A 23,807-nucleotide genomic window follows, 5' to 3' on the forward strand; every position below is an offset into this window, starting at 1 on the left:
TCCAATTTATATGCATCAACAGGTTCCGTAAACACTTGATGAGACAATGGCATCATCTACACCCATGTCCAGATTTAGATGATCCTCGTGGCTCACGGATGCACTGATTTTCCAAAGTGGCGGACAATTGAACACGGTTCTCCTTTACAGACTCCAACATTCGATTTTGACATCCACGACTCTATATAGAGTTACCTTCTGTGAGTTTCCTACCTTTTCTGTACCACTCATTTGACTGTGAAAGATTATGGCAATGAGGTCTACTCACGTTTTAGTAAACTTTTTTACTGCAAATTGCACACACAAAAGTGAATTCCAATCAGTGCATCCACTTTTCATCCTCTTACATATTCTTCATACAATCTAATTCAAGCCCGCTATATTGTAGAAAACAATAATTAGTATCATACATCGTGCATTTCTTTATCAAAGTAAATCAACATGGTTTTCCAGACAATTAGTTTTGCAAAACAAATTGTGACAAAATAATGTTGGTTATTGTAGTAGGTTGCAAATCATTTCTAAACTTCACTCAACACTTAATGATTTATTAACCCTCCCCTAGTTTACATACTCATAACTTGTATGGAGCTTTGTATTTGAGAAGCTCCAAATGCAACACAAATGTACCCTATGTAAATTCTGCACTGCTCCTTACGGCTAGACATACTATATAAATACCAAAATCAATCGATTAAATAAATAATGAGAGAAAGACATGGAAGAAAATGGGGTTGCGCGTAATTTTTTTTAACCAATCTTAGTCTTGGGGTAGTCCATAACTTCAATTGGAGTTACTGTCATCATAATTCTGGATGTAAAACCTTCCATTTTCTCTCGAGGTCTACTTTAGCCTTACGACAATGGGATCTTGCTGTTCTTATCAGACTATTGATGCCCAGGTCTTATATGGGCTGGAGTATTCCCATACAAACCAACCCAAGAAACCTGGCTAGCATTTTAAAATCGCTGCTGGGTAGAGTATCCTACCATTGTACTCTAAAGTATTAGAATAATTTATTGTCTTACAATCCAAAATGCAGCACAAAAACTGTACAGAAGTCATATTTCAACACATATGGCATTGCATCTTCAGTACGCAGACACAGTGACAACTTTTAAAAAAATAAACAAGAGATTTTTATTAGCACAAGAAAGCTGTACTGGTCAGTCCTGCGTTTATCCTCAAAGGTGAGATAAAGCTATTGAGTCATGGAACTTCAACAGTGCTTTAAATGGAAATATAGAAGTGCATGTACTCACTCTTTAGAGTACCTGCTTGCAACCCAGGAGTGCTGGTACTCTCCCTTTAAATGTACTGCAGCCGTGCTGAGAAGTGCTAGTACTCTCCCTTTCAAATTGAAGAAGTGCAGGTACTGAGTACCGGACAGAACCTGCCCATGTAAAGCACTGAACTGCAAGACCTGTGATCATTTTGATGTTTCTAATCATATGCAATAAATCTTTAATCAACTTCATGGCATAGAGGCTACGCTCTAAAGCGGCTATCCATGAAATCCGGGTAGCTCTCCAGGCTGGTGGTTGTAAACCTCTTAGGAGGCTTCAGTGCTGTGGATAAATAAAGATCCATGGGCCAGCACTGCAGATTTGTAGAGCACACTATCATCCAGGAGGGTATCCTGGTGCTGCCACACCTCGGGCCTAGTGGGACTATTTGAAAAGCTGGGTCTTCCGCTTCTTGTGGAATTCAATAAGTGAGGAGGAGACTCTTATATGTAGCGGCAGGTCGCGGTGTACTTTAGGAGCGATGTAGGAGAAGGCTTGACCGCCGGATCTGGTTTACTCTATGCCTGCATGTGTGCAAGTAAGAGTCCAGGCGAGCATTGAAAGGTTCCAGGCTTTTCTAAGTAAATGAACTGCGTACTTATCGCAGACTGTTTTTCCCCCCACACCCTTGATCCCAGTGGACTGCTGATACACAAATGAATATGTACTTTGGGCCCGATTCCGAATTGGGTGATATATAATGGGGGTTTTACTGCACCCAGTCAATACAGATACCTCGGCGTGGGGTATTTCACAGGTGCTTTAAATACCTCCTATTCTAAATACTCCACCTTGCATTGAGGCATGTGGATTGGCTTTTGCACTGAAACGTGCATGTTTGCCTTTTTATTTTTTTAGAGTTTTATATAGCGCAAACTAGACCCAAATATATCAGGCGCTTAACATGAGCACTAGTTTCGTTACAGATGGACACATTCATTTTTGTTAGGCACGGGTAGATTAAGTGATTTGCCCCGAATCACAGGATGTTGAGTGTCGTTGCCGAGACTCAAACCCGGTTCCCCAGCTTGGAGGTTGACGGCTCTAGCCGTAAGGCTACATCCTCTCTTTTTATCAGGCATGGGTATATAATAAAATTAGTCTGGGGAAATTTGTCACCAAAAATCAGCAGGGTGTAATAATTATCACATACTCAATTCCAATCTTTCCACAAATTTGTGTTTGCTCAGAGTTCAGAATTTTTCGCAAAGCTCGACTGGGGCTCAAATCTACTTCCATCGAACGTTCATCTGGTGCCCCCAATTAGCTTAATCACAGGTTTAACTCTAAGATATCAGCCTGGGACTGCTGACACTCATTTTTGTAATCTCTGCAGTTTTGGGTAGATTGGAATACGAATGACTTTAGTCTTATCACTCGAGAGTTGAGGGCTGAACGTGAACTAGGTGGTTTCAATTTAATGCCACCAAGACTAATGTCACACTACGTAGGACTAAAACTTTGTGCAAAAAGATGTTTTAATATGAAGCCCTTCCTCTTTCTTTGGGAAAGGTGCCTTAAAAAGTAAAAGATCTAGGGTTCTGGCTTGATATCCAGTTGGTTTTGTTCACAATTTTTACAGAAATTACCTTTTAGCACACAAATGGAAAGAAAGTATTGTGGAATACCTTGCAAACAGTACAAGGGACTTTGAACAGTCTATGGGGTACTGAAAACTATTTTGAACAAGCCTCAGGGTTTGAAACAAGCAGCAGTTCAGCCGGCGAAAGGAATTGCAAAACAGAACTGAGTGGCAGCTGCAAGACATAAGCTACACTAAATTCCCGCAGAATCTTTTATTCATTTTCAAATAGACTATTTTGTTTATAAAAATGCTAAATGTAAACGCCCAATCCACTTCCTGGGTGAGAAACATACCTGTACTGTATTGGCTAGTCAAGTGTTTCAGCCCAGACCCAAGTATTTTTTTCTTAAAATAGGTTTTTAAAGAGCTTTTTGGGTCCAAGGTTTAATGGCCATCTAATGCCGCTTGGACTTGAAGATAGCAATGCAAAGTGCCACAAAAACCTTGAACACCTGGCCTACTACAAGGTAACTGTGAACAGCACATGCAGATGGCATGACAATAGGTCTAAGGCAATACACATTTTTCATTATATTTAAAATGGGACCATTCCAGAACCATTTGTGTTTATTCATATGGTATCTACCAAAGATCATCAGTTTGGTTTTAATATTGCAAAATCAATTTAATGGCGAGGATGAATTATATTAAATCGTAAAGTCGATGCCAGCCGGTTTGTGTTTGAGGTGCAAAAGCTGTTTCATCAGCATACATTTATAGACTGGTCCATTCCCAGTTTTGGAAAGAAAAAAAAAAAAAACGAACATGTTGTTCCAGTTAAGTTTAACTGATGACTCAGCTAAATGTTTGGACATAAAGCTTTATTTCTGCGACTAAGTGTGACTTGCATCTGGAATTTCAGGGTCTAAATCAGAAATAAGGTACACTTATGCATGATTAAATAACCTTTGTGACGGAGGGCCTAATTTAATCGAAGTTGTGTAAGTATGCAACCATATTTAGGCCACTCAGTATTTAAAATGTGTTAGGTTTGGCCTGTTCTGGGCTGTGCACTCAAGTCTGCGGGGTGAACAGGCCCTTTTCAATGCACTCTGCCTTAATTTTTGCCCATGATAAATACCTGGTAATGCAGTCAAAGGCAATGGTATAATCCATATATGGCTGATGTTCCATTTTTCGAACAGACCAACTTTGGCGAACCCTGCTTTAATCCCTCCGCCCTCCTCCCGCTTTCGGCAGTACTTTCACACCTCTGCCTTCATGTTGCTTGCGCCTCACTACCCACCGGAGCTCTTTTTTTTTTTTTACATGCTTCACAGCTGCTGTACAACACGGCTGACAAGGGAAAAAGGAGCAACGACGCGGTCAACACTGGCAAGCGTAAAGGCACTTTTTAAATTCGATCTTTGAGCCGTGTTGCACTGCCGACTGTGCTGCTGTGCAACATGTAAAAAACCTTTGACAAAGTCAATAGATCTCAAATACATGAAACAATGGCTTTGCCAATGTTTGTTTTAATTTATCTGGCTCTTGCTATTTCACAGTATACCAAACTGTGTCCGTTTGAAACTGTTCACACAGTTGCATTTTTTTTTTTAGCTCACATGCAATGAAGTGCATTTCTAACTGCACTCCAGAATGTGATACTGGTATGCATTTTAATTTAGGACTACAGTTCTATTTGTTATCCAATTTAGTGTGTATGCCCTGCTTGTATTGATTTCTGGTTTGCATTTAGTGGTCTAGTATATCCTGCCTGCATAGACATGTATCTATTATATTACTAATTTTAGTTTATTTCAACTTCCTTATCTAGTTATGCAACTTTATCACTCTTTGCAACACTCTCTTTGCAACACGAACTCTCTTTGCAACACTAACTCACACTAACTCTCTTTGCAACACTAACTCTCTTTGCAACACTAACTCTCTTTGCAACACTAACTCTCTTTGCAACACTAACTCTCTTTGCAACACTAACTCTCTTTGCAACACTAACTCTCTATCTATCGGTTTTTGCAAACCTCTCTATTGGTAAAAAAGCTTGCGAAAATATTACAAAAAAAGCATATGCCAAGGCAAGAGGTTAGCAGCCAATGGCAGCCAGATTAGCTTTTTTAGGTCTGGTGTTAATTAAGACCTTTTGCTTTTACTACAATTAAGTGTATAACATCGCTTTTAGGTCTCGCCTGACCCAGCGCATGCTCTGGTCTGGCGAGACTTATTGAGAGGGCTCCAAAAAGTGCTACCAAGCCAGCCTAGAGATACAGTGCATGTGCGCGGGCACGCGCGGCACTTTTACCGCGATTACTTTCACTTTAGCCGCTTTGATGTGTGATCGCGATCACTTTCGCGGCCGCATGGCCGCTTTGCATAGCCAATAGGTCTCGCTTTTGGGACCTTATAAGTATTTAGTTATGCAACTGTTGCATAGCTAAACACTTACGGCTATCCACTCGGATGAACACTGTTTGTACTCCAAATACCAGCAGGCCACGGGGTTGGCCACGCCTACTAGGGCAGGAGAAATACTTTTTAAATCACTGTGATTCCTTCTTCGCAGCATTTGCCCACAGCCCCTGAGGAAGTGATTATTATCACGAAACGCGTTGGGCAGGACATTTTCTTGTGAGGCACTGCTTGCTGCTTGAACACTGTTTTCTCCAACTATTAAAGAAGGCTTACTTTGAACTCACCTGTGTTGGGCCTCCTTACAGCAGGCAACGTTAGTTTGGATGTTTGTGGCGGCCCCGCCTGAGCCGCGAGGAGTGCCCCGCTGCACCTGTGCAGTTCCGCTGCGGTACCAACCTGTGCTGTGGCTTTGGAACGGGTGAGTCGCCGTTGGAGGAACTCACATACATGACAGGCACTCGTAGTGAACCACGACCCACTGGGGATTTTAATCATCGCAGACTGAAGGTATTTCACGGCTATCCACTCGGATGAACACTGTTTGTACTCCAAATACCAGCAGGCCACGGGGTTGGCCACGCCTACTAGGGCGGGAGAAATACTTTTTAAATCACCGTGATTCCTTCTTCGCAGCATTTGCCCACAGCCCCTGAGGAAGTGATTATTATCATGAAACGCGTTGGGCAGGACATTTTCTTGTGAGGCACTGCTTGCACACTGTTTTCTCCAACTATTAAAGAAGGCTTACTTTGAACTCACCTGTGTTGGGCCTCCTTACAGCAGGCAACGTTAGTTTGTATATATATATATATATATATACATACATATATATATATAAAAAAGGCTCAGGCTGAGCCGAAACGTTAAGGCGACTAGCACGCAAGAAAGCTAATAAACATTTGCACTGGAATTGAGGTCCGTGTCTGTACTGTTCGGGGCAGGCGCCGGAAGTGGGCAGCCTCGACGGGGAAACGGAAGCTGTGGATATATATATATATATATATATATATATATATATATATATATATACACACACACACACACACACACACACACACACATATACATATACACACACACACACACACACACACGTGATGGTTGTGGCTGCTGTTTCGTGTGAAATCTGATTACATTTGTTGTCTGGAGGTGCTGTTGCAGCATCTCTGTGATTGTCACCAGATTTGTGCCAGTGATCATTATATATATATATATATATATATATATATATATATATACACACATACATACATACACACACATACACACCTATACACATATACACACACACACATATATATATATATATATATACACTGAAAAAAACCATAGGTTTCAGGGACGTTATAGTTAGTTCGACATTTCACTCGAACAAAACCTGAGAGTTAGTTGAGCTAACTATAAATCGCGCACCCGCAATGCACTGCTGATGACGTCACATATTACATTATTCATGACATGGTCAGTGACATCACCCTTCTTTCCTGGGCCACTATTGGCCCCAGGGACCCCATCCCCCGGGGCCAGCCCTTTGCGTTGGGGACCGTGGGGGAAGCCCCAAGGCCCCCACAGTCCCGCCTTCTCCCCATCTCCTGCGGGAGCCGGCATTGCTTTTGAGCAAGGGGAGCTGCTAACATGCAGCTCCCCTTGCTCAAAAGCAATCCTGCTTTGCTTTATTGAAGCAAGAGCAGGTTTTCATGCTCTCGCTTCAATGAAGCAAAGCGTAATTTTCTATGGCAGGGCGGGAGCCATGCTCCAACTCTGCAATAGCAAACAGCAATGTCCCAGGGGTGGGCATCCCGGGACATTGCAGGAGCCGGCCCTGGGGAGTGGCAGTCCCCAGGGCCATCAAGGGCTCCAGGCCCCCCCTCCCCTTAATTTCTAATACCCCGGGGAGGTGGTGGTCCCCGGGGCTGCGGGGGGGGGGCACGTGCCCCTTGCATTTAATTGGCAAAGTCCCAGGGAGGTGGTGGTCCTTGGGTGTGTGGGGGGGCTCGAGCTTTTTTTCTTCACAGCAGGATTTGCGCACCCAGCGCGAATTCTGCCGTTTAAAAAAATATATATATGCTTTTTTTGGCCCTGGGGACCCTCTCAGCAGGCCTAGTAGGGTCAGGGTGTTTCTACCCTGCCACCTTTTCTTGTTTTTTTCATGTGACTCGGTTACCAAGTCACATGATGGCTGCCAACACTTTCTGGTTTGGAGTGTTGGCAGCCCTACAGAAGTCAGCTCATGCTCAGGAGGAGTTGCGACTCTTCCTCGGTGCTCAGATATCGAAACTTTTCTTTTTTAGGTCTCGCCTGACCCAGCGCATGCGCTGGTCTGGCGAGACTTTTTGAGATGGCTCCATAAAGTGCTACCAGGCCAGCCTAGAGCTACAGTGCATGTGCGCGGGCGCTTGACCGCGATTACTTTCCCTTTCGCGGCCGCACGGCCGCTTGGCATAGCCAATAGGTCTCGCTTTTGGGACCTAATAAATATTTAGTTATGCAACTGTTGCATGGCTAAACACTTATATGGTCCCAAAGGCGAGACCTATTGGCTATGCCAATGCTTATCTAATTTCTCTTGAACTACTGAATGGATTTACACCATTTAAAACAAGCATTTGCAATGCAATAGGTCTCGCAACTGCGAGTTTTGGAGCTATTGATATTATAAATGGTATTGTAAAGGACAATGCCTTTAATTTATTCACAAGCATCAGGCATCAAACATCCACAAGCATCAGACATCAGGTACAAGACATCCACAAGCATCAGACATCAGGCATCAGGAAACAGACATCAGACATCCACAAGCATCAGACATCCACAAGCATCAGGCATCAGACATCCACAAGCATCAAGCATCAGGCATCAGACATCCACAAGCATCAAACATCAGGCATCAGACATCCACAAGCATCAAACATCAGGCATCAGACATCCACAAGCATCAAACATCAGGCATCAGACATCCACAAGCATCAAACATCAGGCATCGGACATCCACAAGCATCAGACATCAGGTATCACACATCAGACATCACACATCAGACATCAGGCCTCAGACAACAGGCCTCAGACATCTACAAGCATCAGACATCTACAAGCATCAGACATCTACAAGCATCAGACATCATGCATCCACAAACATCAGGCACCAGGCATCAGACATCATGCATCATGCATCAGACATCCACAAGCGTCAGGCATCAGACATCTACAAGCATCAGACATCTACAAGCATCAGACATCTACAAGCATCAGACATCTACAAGCATCTACAAGCATCAGACATCTACAAGCATCAGATACCAGGCATCAGACATCATGCATCCACAAACATCAGGCACCAGACATCATGCATCAGACAGCCACAAGCATCAGACATCCACAAGCGTCAGGCATCAGACATCCACAAGCATCAGGCATCCAACATCAGGCATCAGACATCCACAAGCACCAGACATCCACAAGCATCAGACATCCACAAGCATCAGACATCAGGCATCATGCATCCGGCATCCACAAGCATCAGGCATCATGCATCAGACATCCACAAGCATCAGACATCAAACATCCACAAGCATCAGACATCCACAAGCATCAGACATCAGGCAACACACATCCACAAGCATCAAACATCGGGCATCAGGCATCCACAAGCATCAGGCATCAGACATCAGGCATCCACAAGCATCAGACATCCACAAGCATCAGGCATCCGACATCAGGCATCAGGCACCAGACATCCACAAGCATCAGACATCCACAGGCATCCGGCATCAGACATTCACAAACATCAGGCATCAGACATCCACAAGCATCAGACATCAGACAACCACAAGCATCAGACATCCACAAGCATCAGACATCAGGAATCAAACATTCACAAGCATCAGACATCCACAAGCATCAGACATCATGCATAAGACATCAGGCAACACACATCCACAAGCATCAGGCATCAGACTTCAAACATCGGGCATCAGGCATCAGGCTTCCACAAGCATCAGACATCAGGCATCAGACATCCGGCATCAAACATTCACAAACATCAGGCATCAGACATCCAGAAGCATCAGACAGCCACAAGCATCAGACATCCACACGCATCAGACATCATGCATCAGGCAACATACATCCACAAGCATCAGACATCAAACATCGGGCATCAGACATCAGGCATCAGACTTCCACAAGCATCAGACATCGGGCATCAGACATCCACAAGCATCAGACATCAGGCATCAGACATCAGGCATCAGACAGCCACAAGCATCAGACATCAGGAATCAAACATCCACAAGCATCAGACATCCACAAGCATCAGACATCAGGCAACACACATCCACAAGCATCAGACATCAGACATCAAACATCGGGCATCAGGCATCAGACTTCCACAAGCATCAAGCATCAGACATCAGACATCAGGAATCAGACATCCACAAGCGTCAGACATCCACAAGCATCAGACATCAGGCATCCGGCATCAAACATTCACAAACATCAGGCATCAGACATCCACAAGCATCAGACAGCCACAAGCATCAGACATCAGGAATCAAACATTCACAAGCATCAGACATCAACACGCATCAGCCATCATGCAACATACATCCACAAGCATCAGACATCAAACATCGGGCATCAGACATCAGGCATCAGACTTCCACAAGCATCAGGCATCAGACATCCACAAGCATCAGACATCATGCATCAGACATTAGGCAACACACATCCACAAGCATCAGGCATCAGACATCCACAAGCATCAGGCATCAGACATCCACAAGCATCAGGCATCATGCATCAGACATCAGGCAACACACATCCACAAGCATCAGGCATCAGGCATCCACAAGCATCAGACATCAGGCATCAGACATCCACAAGCATCAGACATCCACAAGCATCAGACATCAGACATCCACAAGCATCAGACATCAGACATCATGCATCAGACATCCACAAGCATCGAACATCAGGCATCAGACAGCCACAAGCATCAAACATCCACAAGCATCAGACATCAGGAATCAAACATCCACGACATCAGGAATCAAACATCCACAAGCATCAGACATCCACAAGCATCGGCCATCATGCATCAGACATCAGGCAACACACATCCACAAGCATCAGACATCAAACATCGAGCATCAGACATCCACAAGCATCAGACATCAGGTATCAAGCATCAGGTATCAGACATCAGGCATCAGACATCCACAAGCATCAGGCATCAGACAGTGTGCTCAGTGGTATTATGTCCGCTGGAATAATAGCAAAGTAAACAAAGCAAAGTACTAACTTGTACTACAAAAAGTATGTGTGCTGCTATTAATATAAAGCTTAGCGTGCAGCGCAGTTATGTGCTCATGGCAACCTAAAAACAAACAAAAATTTAAAAAGACAGCGCTCTGTTGGCATTAAATAATGTTAAAGACGTACATCGTAAAGCCCTTCGCTCTGAAAATAAAGAAACCCATTTCGAACATGCAGGCTTTTGTAAGCACATGATAACGCGAATGTTTAAAAAGACGAACAAGACAAGCCCGGCGGAGCATGGAGCGCGCGCTTGGCGGGGGCGGGGGAGCGCATTCCAGGCGGGTGAGCGGACCCTTTGAAGTAGGATGCCAAACGGATTGCATGGCGGCACGATGCACGTGATTGTGCGTGTGCTCGCCATGCAATCTGCTTTTGGGAGCACTTTTGGGAGCCCCTTACTATAGTCTTGCAAAGCGATCGCTTACACGATAGCTAGGAGAGACCTAAAAAAGGGGGCTCTTTCTGAACCAAGACCTACTTTTTTGCCAAATTTGGTGTCATTCTGTTCAGCAGTCTGGGCTGTAGCTTTGTCTAAAGTTCCTATCGAAATGAACATGGGGAAAACGCATTTTGGGATCCCCCCCATTTTTTCCTCAGCCCCCGCTTGATGACTCACCCCGAAACTTTCAAGACAGGAGCTGACCGGAGGGCCCTATTAGTTTTGGAAATTTCGCAAAGATTCGTCAACCAGCACCAATGATATTGGCAAAAGAAAAAAGCGTTTTGAATAGAAACTAGGTCCTAAATAGAACTACCTACTGGTGACCGCCACTAGGATAGATAATATATATATATATATATATATATATATATATATATTTACTGAAAAAACCATAGGTTTCACACATGTTATAGTTAGCTGGACATTTTATTGATAAAAAACCAATGAAATTCCCCCGTTATAGTTAGTGCAGGCAACTATAACTCACGCGACCGCAATCCTCTGCTGATGCTAATACTGTATTTAGACACTTATTTGCCCATGTCTTCTTCCATTAAATTTTAGCTATACATATATTACAAATATTTTTTTTTCATAAAGACACATATGTCATCAGCAGAAGGTTGCGGTCGCGTGAGTTATAGTTGCCTGCACTAACTATAACGGGGGAATTTCATTGGTTTTTTATAAATAAAATGTCCAGCTAACTATAACATGTGTGAAACCTATGGTTTTTTCAGTAAATTTGCAAGGTTTTTTAAATGCTAATTCCTAACTATAACGTGTGTGAAACCTATGGTTTTTTCAGTGAATTTGTACGTTTTTTTAAATGCTAAGTTACTTTACGCCATTCGTGGCGTGCGCGCCCAGTTAACGCAGTTCGCTCCGTGCGCGCACGGTGCGCTTTGCGCACCGTGCACGCACAGTGAGCACGCGGTGCGCTTCGCGCACCGCACGCCCACTTTACGCAGTTAGTGCCGTGCACGCACGGTGGTCACGCGGTGCGCTGCGCGCACCGCGTGCCCACGTTATGCGGGATGGGCCATGTACGCACGATGCGCTTCGCGCACCGTGCGCACATGGGGGACATATTATGCGCATCTTTGTGAAATTTATTCTTTGTTTATTTCTTACCTGTAATAAGCCATGCACAAATGGTGCCCTTAGGGCACCATTTGCAAACGGGGTAGGGAGGGTGTGGATAATTTTTTTTTTAAATAATTTTTACCGTACGCGTACGGTAAGCGTAATCGGCGATTTTCCGAAAAAAAAAAAAAAAAATTTTGGGGGTTGTTTGGGGACCCCTATATCAATGCTGGGTGGTTAGGAAACTGCCTCTTTAGACATTTTTTGGCATCGTTTTTGCTGCCCAACTCAGAGAGCGAGAGAGAAAATGGCGGCCGCCGCTTCCTGGTTTCGACCGATTCGAATGTTTACTAAGATCTAACAGCCAATCAAAATCGCGCTCGCGCACGCCACCGTACGCGTACGGTAAGCGCACCGTAAGCGCACCGTAAGCTGGCTCAGATATATATATTGATTTAAAGGCTATTTTCTCTGAATCTACTGAACAGATTTACACCAAACCTACAAAAGGCACTTCCTTGACCTGAGGACTACCTCTCTGCCAAATTTCAAGTAATTCTGTTCAGCCGTTCGGGCTGTAGCTGTGTCTAAAGGTCCTATGGAAAAATGCATGGGAAAAACGCGTTTTGGGACCCCCCTTTTATCTCAGCCCCCGCTTGACGAATCCCCCGGAGACTTTCAGGGTAGGAGCGGAGCGTAGCGCCCCACCTATTTTGAAAAATTCGCGAGGATTCGTCGACCGGCGCCAAAGTTATTCAAAATAGAATGTTGCGGATTTCCTATGGAAACGTGGTCCTAACTATAACTACCTACTGGCGACCGCCAGTAGGTAATATATATATATCTATATATATATATATATATATATATATATATATATATCTATATCTATCTCTCATCACAAATTGGACAAGACAAAATGCTTGACAGATGGACTGTGCATTTCCGCCCAGGGCTGAAAGCGAATAAAGCTTTCCTTATTTTATATCCATAAACGCATTTTGACAGTTTTTTTGCTTTTCAGATATTTGCTCTTTGAGAAAAGTGAGGGCATGGATAGCACTTATGAGAATGGAGAGCTGGCGGTTCGGTTTACATCTGTAACCTCCTTTTCAGCCATTCTTATGTTTTCAGGCAGCAAGGCGGTACCATGCAGGCTTCGACTTGCAGTTTCACGTTTTGGTGGCTGCGAGTCCAAGCATGCTTAATGCTAGTAACTAGGAAAGCACAGGGCGGGACACAGAGAGCCGACAGGCGCCCCACTGGGCTGGCCTTCTGCGGGGCACAGTAGCCCATTAGCCCTCTAGCTATAATTTGTGCTCCACAGCTTTTCAGCTCATCGAGGAACGTAAGACCGTCACGGAAGGCGCTGGCTGCAGCCCCATTCATGAGAGGAGACAGAATCCACTAACGTGTTTACTATTACGTTAAACAACAGACACCTCTCCCTCTTTCGGAGGGGAGGGTCAGGGTGGACTCCGATATGAAATTTTAAGCGAGTTCTTTTTCCAAACCTGCTCTTATACATTTTTGTTCGCTGCTACAAAGCATCTCCCCCACCGCACCCTATCTCAGACCCCCACCCTGGCTGCGCCAGGCCTGAATTATCCAGGTGACTTTGTATTCGGATACTCGTAACTTACATCGGGAATATGACTGCAATTTCCATGAATGAACAAGTGATTCAATATCAAACTGTAGCCGACTTTTCCCTGTAACTGGGGTAGAGGAGAGGACCTGTCGCGGGGCCTGTCTTACACAAGCTTTTTACGCGCCTTTTTCTCACATAGACGCCCCCTGGAGGGGTCAGCGGGGGTGGGGGAGCGGTCACGCCTGATTTGTTTTGCCCCCGGAAGGCTTCTTTCTCCTTGTGTTTTCATTCCCGGCAGGGGTCCGTCTCTGGCTGCCGTAATGATAAAGCGTGGTTCTGTGCCGGCCTTATATAACGATGCTCTGTTACGCATTACATTAGAGCGCCCTTTGGGGGGCGGGGGGCTTCCTCAGGGGGCAGTCCTGCCTCACTCGTCTGTTGAGCACCAGCTAATCAGAAAGGTAATCATTTTCTTTGGTGTGCTTCCCCTGGGAACGGGCACGGTCTGTTCCGCACTCAGAGGCCTATGGAGTATTAAATGGGTTACTAGCCGAATTCCGAACAAAACAGTAAACGATGACGCCACTACATTTCATACACGTATGAACGTATATGAACGCACGTATGTTAACAGTGTCAGCATGAAAGATGCTCCAGGGTTCTGTTTATTGGGATACGAAAGAACGAGGTACGTTTCTGAAGCAAGGGCGTTACCCCCTAATAAATATATTTTCTGATCATAGGTTGGGTTACAGAAGTGTTTTCAGTCGGGTATGGTGAGGTTGGATTTCAACATGGATTTTTACAGATAAAAGCGCGCGTGCGCTCTCTCTCTCTCTCTCTCTCTCTCCTTTTTTCAGTTATTTTTTACAAACTCATGGTTTCTCTTGCTTAGTACCCCTACAAATCTGCATTCCTCTCTCGTGTCCCTTAAGCCACCGCATGCACCCTCCTTGTTGTAAAATGTATTTTAACATTAAATGCTAGCGTGACTGTTGGAAAGTCTGAAGCTAAAAAAAAAAATCTCTCTGACCAAGCTACACCTTTCTCTGAAGGGGGGTGCACCAGCCCATCATCCTCCCTTGTCGATAAAATGCAGAGCATGCAGTCACTCACCCCACTTCACCAGGCCATCATTTCCCGAAGATTGATAAAATTGGTGCAACTCAAGTGGGTAATATTAACACGATATAAGCGCCTAGAAACACTTTGGTTAGTAAGAAACACCACATAGATGCAAATTAGGATTAGTTTTTCAAACATATGCCCTGAGCAAGCAATACATCCTACATTCATAAAGAAGCGCCTAGAAGTTATTTAGTTCACACTGATGGCTATACGAGATGCCTCACTCACAATCCAAGGGGGCAAATAGTCCTGGTTCAGGGATACCTTGGTGCAACCAGGAGACTTCGAAATATAAAGCGACAATTCCCCAATTCCCAGGTGAAGGAGCTGAAGCAGTGGAGCTCGTGACCTGGGTAATCCTATTAATAACAATAAACATCTCCAATAGTTTCATCTCCTGCTGTGGTGCTCAATGCCAAGCAGGCGCTTGCTCAGCACGGCCTCGCTAATCCTTACGTTACTGGAATTATGCAGAACCTGGGAATCAATTTATGTGGCAGGACCAATTCACTATGTGGCAAGAAAAAGCCCACCAATGCAGCACATTTTGTGGAAGTCTACTCTATAGAGACCCCAAAAATTACGAAATATAAAAAACGCTTCTTACAAAAAAAAAAAAAAAAGCATGCACAGTCATTGGATCCTATTGAAAATAGTATTTACTATCAATTAAAGATTCAAGAACAGGAACACATTTTATTAACACTGTCCCTTCTTAACTCCCTTAGTATAATAGTTTGTGTGAAAAACACAAAGTCTTGCACTCAGCAGAAAACAAGCCTACATGTGTACACTTATAAGGTGCCACTCTTGAGTATCGGGTTTAATCCGTGCTTACAATTTTTACAACAAGAAAGTCCGCATTTCATCAAGAAACGCCCTAGTAGAACTGCATATGTATGTTTAATAAAATTGGGTCCCTGGGAGGCACAGTAGGATTTAAGAAATCAATCCTTCAATAAAGGAGTCAAATACTTGGAATTTGCATCTACTCCCAGTGCCCACTTGAAATAACTACTGTTTTTAAACAGTATCAGTGGTGTAACATACATTTCAATGGATAATGAAGCAAACGTTTGTGTGCCAAAGAAGCAATCATTGGTTCCTCCAAATTACATTTAAATATGTCAAGATTTCTGTAATGCTATTGATAAAATCCATTCTCCAGCCCATCCTGGGTAATGGTTTGAACTCATTAATACATAAATTCAGCAATTAACAAAGCGCACTCCCATAAGGAATGCACCTGGTTAGGTCCTGGGGCACCAGTGGTGGTTAGCCACTCCTATGCCCCCATGACTCTTCAGCCTGGGCAGGTGAGCAAGCTGTGGGTGCCACAATGGGCCCACTGCTAGCTTTCAGCCTCGCAAAACTGTTGCAAAATGTGGGGACAGATAGGGTGGCCACAATCGTCAAGTGTGCCCACACCCACTGTCGTCATGATCCAGGGGATATTTAGAGCCAGGCCATCTTGCCCTCCCGACTATCACGATGGAACAAATCTTGGTGCAGGGCTGCACCATCCGTACCCACAGTAAATAAAAAGACAGAGACCAGTCATTGTTTCGGTTGAGTGGGATGGTGGTGGGACCCAGACTGGGGGTCTCCCACTCCAGACAACAAACTCAAAGTACCCATTAACCCCATTAAAGTGTGCATGGGGAATGTTTTTTTAGCAACTTCTGATTCATTTGAGCTGCATTGTTTTTTAAATAAAATCTGCAAGTATGCAGGAAATGTTACAGCATCACACTTTTAAAGTGGCGTGTACCAAACAATGTAACTTTCTCACTTTTTAAAAATAATACATTATAAAAGACCCAAAATGTAAACTATTCTTTGAAAATGCAACAGCATACACAGTGGCAAGTTCCACAGCTATGTGACTGGCCCTGCTACCTTAGTCATAATGTGACCTTCCATGCATGGGCAGTGAGACAAAGTACTGCATGGGCATAGCGTCCAAACCTTCCCCTCTGCTGTCAAAAAGACCTTGGTGGTTAGTGTGAATAATTGTCCAGTGGCCCCATATCATGTGTAGGGATATTCCTATCAGGCGGCCCAGATTGTTCTGTGAAAACCAGAGATTTTACATCCCTGCGGAATAACTTCCTTGCAGATCTAGGATATATTTTGCAGATTGTTTGCTCACTTCTTCAAATGTTTGCAATCAGGCAGTTCTAAAAAGCAACTGCTGGGACGGGTCCCTATCGGGCTGTCCATTTTTGGCCTCACCCTCAGGGAGAATTAAAAAAAAAAAAAAAAAAAATATATATATATATATATATATATATATATCTTACCTCTGCCGCAGTACCACCCTTCACCACTTTAGATTTAACTTCAAAGAGACTCGTTTTAGTTATTTCACAGTCATCTCATTTCAGAACTGAGGAATTTTCAATATTATATACACAACAAAGCAGTAGTTGTTGCTTTTTAGGTCTTGCCTAGCGATCCAGCGCAAAGCGCTGCACGCTATGCGAGATCTATTGTTGTCGACTTGGGTCGGAAGCGGGACAGGACATGTGCACGCATAGGGCAAGGCCTGGACAGGAGATGTGCATGCTGCGAGCAGGAGTTGTAATAACAAAACTGTACGCGTGCACATCAACTGTCTGTGCCGAAGCTTAACAGATAGGAGATGTGCACGCGTACGGCTTGCGGCGTTATCACAACTCCTGCTCGCACCATATGTGTGCACCTCTCCTGTCCAGGCGCGACGCGCTTACGTCAGCTGCATGCATTATCAGCTGGTGGCCACGTACAGCATGCCTCTTTAACCACCTGCAGGCTCCCGCTCAACCCCACTCACCGGCTCTTGTGGGGACTCTGTGCTGCTCCCTGGCTGGTCTCCTCGATGGCAGGGGGACTCGCCTCTTCACCCGGTCACTCTTTGTGGCACAGCAACACGCGGGGCTCCATCTTGCTCACAGGAACCCCGCCTTAAATCCTGCTCCAGCTGCACCATGCGGCATTCACGAAGGCGGGGTAGGCTCCTCCCTGACTTCCCTCTATGGCTTGCCAGTGCGGGTGGGCTCCCGCCTCGCTTCTCCTACACTCGGGCTGCAACACGCGGGGCTCTCTCAGCTCACAGGAGCCCCGGACACTTCTGGCCGCACGCTCCATGCCCCACCCATGTCCCAGCCATTATAAAAATGGGGTAACCCAGTAAATTTAGGACCTGGGTATAATCTTAAAACAAAAGACAATGGTCCTGAATCAATATTTCAAACACAAGAGCAAAAAGGCTCCAACTTAGTTGAGTGATGTGCTAAGTCGTAAGCTGAGAAGGTAAAAAGATTTAGAAAAGCTCACAATATTCAATATTACATTTCAAAGTAAAACGCAACATCCAAACTAATAAATCACCGAATATTTACTTCATTTTGGCAATTTAATTACAGATTTATATGGTATTCAACTCAGGGTTTCTCCAGAAGGAACGTGCAAATAGCAGAAGTGCTAAAGGGTGAGTGAGTGAGGATAAGAGTGGTAGAACATAGTAGCAATAAAATTCTTAAATTCACAAAAGAGGTAAACGGTCGTAATTCACCGTCAAATGAAGTAAATATTCGGTGATTTATTAGTTTGGATGTTGCGTTTTACTTTGAAATGTAATATTGAATATTGTGAGCTTTTCTAAATCTTTTTCCCTTCTCAGCTCACGACTTAGCAGATCACTCAACTAAGTTAGAGCCTTTTTGCTCTTGTGTTTGAAATATGGATTCAGGACCATTGCCACCCATGTCCCAGGCAAGGTTGCCTGACTTCTGGGTCCCGGTTTCTGTTTTTGTATGGGAATAATTTATGCAATCCATCGCAGCCGGCAATCGGTATTTGGAAGTCTGTTTTCAATTTTTCTGGGGCAATAATCAATCAGGCCTTTAGCAGCTTTTATTTGAAGTCTCTTTTCCATTTTTCTTGGGGAATAATTTATGAAAGGATCAAGTTCTTCTGGCAGTCTGCATTTTGGAGTCTATTTCGAGATGCACAGTGGGAATTCACAAACCACCCCCGACAACTCAAGTACACCTTATGTCCCATAATCCCTTGTAACCACATCAGAGATGCCCACCACCCCGAACCACGGGCACCCGTTTAAAGGGGGTTGTGGGGGGAAATCAGGCCCCACCAACAATTTATAAGTGCTCAAGAACTGGGCCAGGACCCTTCACATTGTCCACTGGCCAGAAATTATGGGGCCCATGTATTGCCGGGCACCTGCTTTATTTTAAGACACAGTATATAAGAGTTATCAGCATTTCCACTAGCACAGAGGTTGGATGCCAGAGGCAAGGCTGCAGTTCCAAGCAGTCTCTCATTTCTCAGACTGTCTGCACCCAAGTATTATAACATTCAAATCAGAACAAAGTTGCCCTGTTTAAATGCACCGAGCAAGCGTAACCGCTAGTTTTAAAACGTAATGTCGACTCATTCAGTCAACTCCTCAATAAGTGGAAAATATGCATGTAACTTACAATAGGTAAAATAATCTGACTGTTCTTAAACATTTCCATTTGGGAGAGAATCCGCTTATTTTTTTTGTAAAGCGCTCGAAAAGCCAGATGGCCTGTTCAAGGCACCAACAGAAACAAAACGATCATAAACCTTGGATATTCCTGCATATGATCTACACATAAAAATAAGCCATGTAAATCGTATATTTACTTGCATTTATAATACAATCTTCTACATTTTTACCTCATCTCGGACTGTAAAGGGAGTGCTCAATGGGGTTGTGACAGTCCTTCCAATGATGAAATGACCTTGAAGCACATTTCAAACACTAATGTTTTCGCACGTTTTTTCCCCATTTACAGTGCCAATAGCTTAAACTCTTGCAAATGCGAGACCTATTGCATTGCAAATGCTTGTTTTTCTAATGCAACTAACAACTATTGACAAAGCCAATAGTCCTGGCTTGTTGTAGGTGTAATGTTACTTGTTGCATCATATAACGAGATACAATGACAGAAACAGCAACATACCAGGTGGGCAGCACACTATGCTAAGCACAGATTTATAGCTTTCGTGTTTTTAAGCAATGCCCTTAATTACATCGGCCACGCCCCTTTGAATGACCCCCTCCCCCCAAGTTTGTTCATCCCACTTAGAGCCCTGTTTGCAATTACTAAAAAAAATAAAAATAAACAGCAAAATTTAAAAAACTGCTAACAGAATTCCCATTTGTGTCTGAATTTCCAAGCAAGTATAGAAACGTAAAGGGAGGAGGATTGACTGGAACCAAAGAGGGTCAGCCATAATGGCATCTATTAACATTTAATTACCATCAACACAGATCCATTAATTTTAATAGCAGCTTTGCTTAAACGAAGGCAAAGCTCAGCGACACCTACATATTCATTCTTTGCATTGAAGTCACGCAGTGAATCTCAGCACCTATTACCGAACGCAGCAAGGACATATGTGGTTTTAGGTTACTAACACAGCATGGCCAACTTTTCCAGGACCACATAAGTCTAGCTGTTCTAGTCCATTCTTTTTAGGTCTCGCCTGACCCAGCGCATGCGCTGGTCTGGCGAGACTTATTGAGAGGGCTCCAAAAAGTGCTGCCAGGCCAGCCTAGAGCTACAGTGCATGTGCGCGGGCGCGCGCCTCACTTTCGTGGCCGCACGGCCGCTTTGATGTTTGATCGCAATGACGATCACTTTTACTTTCTTCGCGGCCGCACGGCCGCTTGGCATAGCCAATAGGTCTCGCTTTTGGGACCTTATAAGTATTTAGTTATGCAACTGTTGCATGGCTAAACACTTATAAGGTCCCGAAGGCGAGACCTATTGGCTATGCCAATGCTTGTTTTCTGGTACTTGTATCGCTGTTTTCCCCTTATGCACCTAGGACTGCTAGTCCAAAAACGCAAAAGGGAAAAAAACAGGTGAAAAGGAGCTAAGCAGCTAGTCACGCCTCGACCAAGAAAACGTCATGGCAGCTGCACAAGCATGAAAAGAATAACCTCGGGAAAAGTGTGGGAGGGAACAGACATCTAAGCATCACGAAACAGAAAGGTTGTTGAGAGATGGAGAAAGAGGGTGTTTGGCATGCTGACTGCAACCCTTATAGCATGATTTGAAAGTTGTAGCTGAAGAGAAATATGCAAGTGAAGGGGCACAGACCTTCTATACTAATGACATTGTTTTATATGCATTCAGTAATGTTAAAATTGCCCTTTTCTCGTTATGTTTAGCATCAGTCTCACAATCATTAATATTATGTTTCATGGTAGTTTTAGCCAAATTTACCTCCTTGTCATCAAGAAAATGTTAATATTTTTGCACATATTTGTCCATCGATTTGGACTGCCTTCAGTGACAGCCAACTCCTCCCTCCAGCTCCAGTCCGACATTTTAGCTAATACCACTTTGCATTCTGGAGCTTGAAGTTTCCCTCATCTAAGCGTCCCAGGGGGTCTCTTTAGCCAGTCCTAGCATTTCATTCAACAGCACTTTGTATCCTGAGATTTCTAAATCCCTACTTACAAAGGAAAGTGCAACAAATCCCATAATGCAAATTATTCTTAACTAAAAATGTAGACTGGCTAGTGGTGTCATACATAACATTGACCTTTTGATTCATATCTAGCGCTTAGAAGCGATTGAGCTCGCTGTGTGTCTTGTACAACAACCCCCCCCCCCTTCCCCCCCAAACCCACACTTCTGTGAGTAATCCCAGCAATGGTCCTCGACGCAACAGTTCAAGAGAATGTGGCACACCCAAAAGAAAAATGTGGATAATTCTGATTCAGCGACCTCTGGAGAAAGTAAAATTCTCCCACAGGGGAGGCGACAGTGTTATCTTCAAGAATTCATCACAACTTTTACTAGCCACTCGGGCACATTCCGCAGTGGCTGACCATCAGTACGATCACTGCCGGGGACACTCGGCAATTCGACATCCAAAATCCGATTCCCTGATAAACCGCGCTTCCACTTCAGCCGACTCTAAACACGCGTGTTCAAAAAACGTCCTCTTATTCCCATTAAACCACTTCTACATGCCTTTCCAGTCGCACCCCACGCCTCTCCGAGCTCACAAGTATTTTAAAATGCCATAATACACCCCAAGAATAATCCCTACCTTATGTCCGTGCTGGTACCGCTCTCCTGTTTCCCTATAAACCTGAAAACCCAATTCCTTCTCTTTAAACCAGCCTACCCGCTGGTGTCTGCGCTGATTGGACGCTGACTGGGCCGCGTCTGGGGGTGGACCCTCCCACCTTCCGTAGCCCCGGGAGCTCCGCGCTCTGCAGGGTCAGGGGCTGCGGGAGTCACCTGGCGCGTGCTGCAGACACTCACAGGCACGTTGCGTTTTTGGAAGATTCCACGAAAGATGTTGAGACTCGAAAGGTTGTGAGAGGTTTCATAGGTGCTGTTAGGTCTCGTTTTACTGAATGCAGATTAACGGAAGGTTGAGAAGGAGGTTACTAAATCAAGAGGCTCCGTTAAAGTAAGTGTCTGACACTCTGGAGAAGGTTTATTTAATCATAATCCTTAAAACAAACCATGGCAATAGAAGCAAAAAAAAAAAAGGCATAAAAGAACCATAACAATAAAACGAAACTGGTATAGATAAATAATAATCCATGACTACAACTATACAAATATTTTAGTGACATTTAAAATGGCCCACACTTTTGTCATTGTCCACTGTAAACTATGGCTGTTCCGACATTTTTTTTTTTGTTGAAACATTTTTTATTGTTTTCATACACAGCAATACAACAACCAACTCTCAATCCCCGCCCAGTCAGGAAATACCCCCCATATACCAGCATTTCCACTCAGCTGTCCCACCCGGCCCCTTCCCCCCCCCGCCCCCCACCCTCTGTCAGTGTGCCCCCGCCTGCTACCCCGGTCCCACGCTCGATGCTTCCCCTCCCCTCAGTCAATGCAATACAGGAGCCCCACCTCTCCCTACAGCCACAATACCTTCCCCCCGACCCTATCCAGAGTGCAGTCGGTCAGGGCCCACCAGTCGCCTCCACTACTCCCCACTCCCCACAACCACTTCCTCATCAGGCCCGCTCCCTTCCTCCCCCGGCTCGGACATCAGCCCCTGGAGTTCTACCACCAACGCTTCCCACGCCCGGGCTGTCGCTAGCGCTTTTTCGTCATCTCGCCGGAGGGCCAGTTGCACCCGGAGCGTGCCCTCAGCCCCCGCCCAGCGCTCCAGGGCTGATCTCCAGCGCAGGAAACTGGGTCCCCCCCGGGATTTCCAGTGCAGCGTCAATTCCCTCTTGGCCAATATCAGCCCTAAATCATAGAATTTGCTCGTGACCTTCGTGCGACGGGTGTGGGGGAACCAAAGCAGCAAGCAGGTGCCCATCTCCGGACCAATGGAGCGATCCGTAACCTGGTTCAGGCACTCCACCACCGCTTCCCAGTAGTCCCCCAACTGCCTACAGGCCCAAAACATGTGTCGAAAGTCTGCTCCGTCCGCCCCGCACCGCGGACACTGAGAGTGCGCTCCCCCGAAATATTGTAAAACCTTTGCCGGCGTCAGGTACGCTCTGTGTAGTGTAAAAAACTGGACAAGCTGGAACCTGGCATTCCTCGTCCCCTTCCATGCCCTCCGCACCAGCGTGGACCACGTGGATTCAGGGATCTCCTTCCCCAGGTCCGCCTCCCACTTTCCCCTCAAGGCGCCCAATGGGGGGAGGCTCTCCGTTGACAGCCTACGATAAAGGCATGTGATGGCCTTGGTCGTCCCCGCCGCCATCACCACATATTGGCAACCCGTGGCAGTCGGGGGCTCCGACAGCCCCACATTCCAATGCCTCTGAAGGCTCGCCACCAAGGCCGCATGGAGCAGGAAGTCTCCCCGCGGAAGCCCATAAGAGTCCTGCAAGTCTTGGAAAGGCAGCAATGCTCCCTCTCGAAATAGATCCCCTACCATCTGGACCCCCATTTCCTCCCAGACCGCCAACCCCGACCAGTCACCTCCATGCGGGAACGCCGTGCACATCCCCAGGGGGATCT

The 23,807-nt window shown here is 45.0% G+C and overlaps 2 protein-coding genes across 3 annotated transcripts in view; both read right to left on the reverse strand.

The window, feature by feature from the left end:
• The window catches only part of LOC146798144 (G protein-coupled receptor 4-like), a 238,217-nt gene extending 216,276 nt beyond the window's left edge, over positions 1-21,941 (reverse strand). The window contains exon 1 of one of the 2 annotated variants that reach the window (XM_085625382.1): positions 21,907-21,941. The gene's annotated coding sequence lies outside the window, so the exon portion shown is untranslated. The remainder of the gene's footprint in view (positions 1-21,906) is intronic. The other variant, XM_085625386.1, reaches the window with a different exon arrangement.
• Positions 1-21,945, reverse strand: part of LOC146798143 (G protein-coupled receptor 4-like) — a 287,428-nt gene extending 265,483 nt beyond the window's left edge. The window contains exon 1 of the mRNA XM_085625388.1: positions 21,907-21,945. The gene's annotated coding sequence lies outside the window, so the exon portion shown is untranslated. The remainder of the gene's footprint in view (positions 1-21,906) is intronic.
• Between the last annotated feature and the right edge of the window lie 1,862 nt (positions 21,946-23,807).

This window comes from Triturus cristatus, chromosome 9 (assembly GCF_964204655.1).
Source record: "Triturus cristatus chromosome 9, aTriCri1.1, whole genome shotgun sequence".
NCBI classification, from domain to species: domain Eukaryota; kingdom Metazoa; phylum Chordata; class Amphibia; order Caudata; family Salamandridae; genus Triturus; species Triturus cristatus.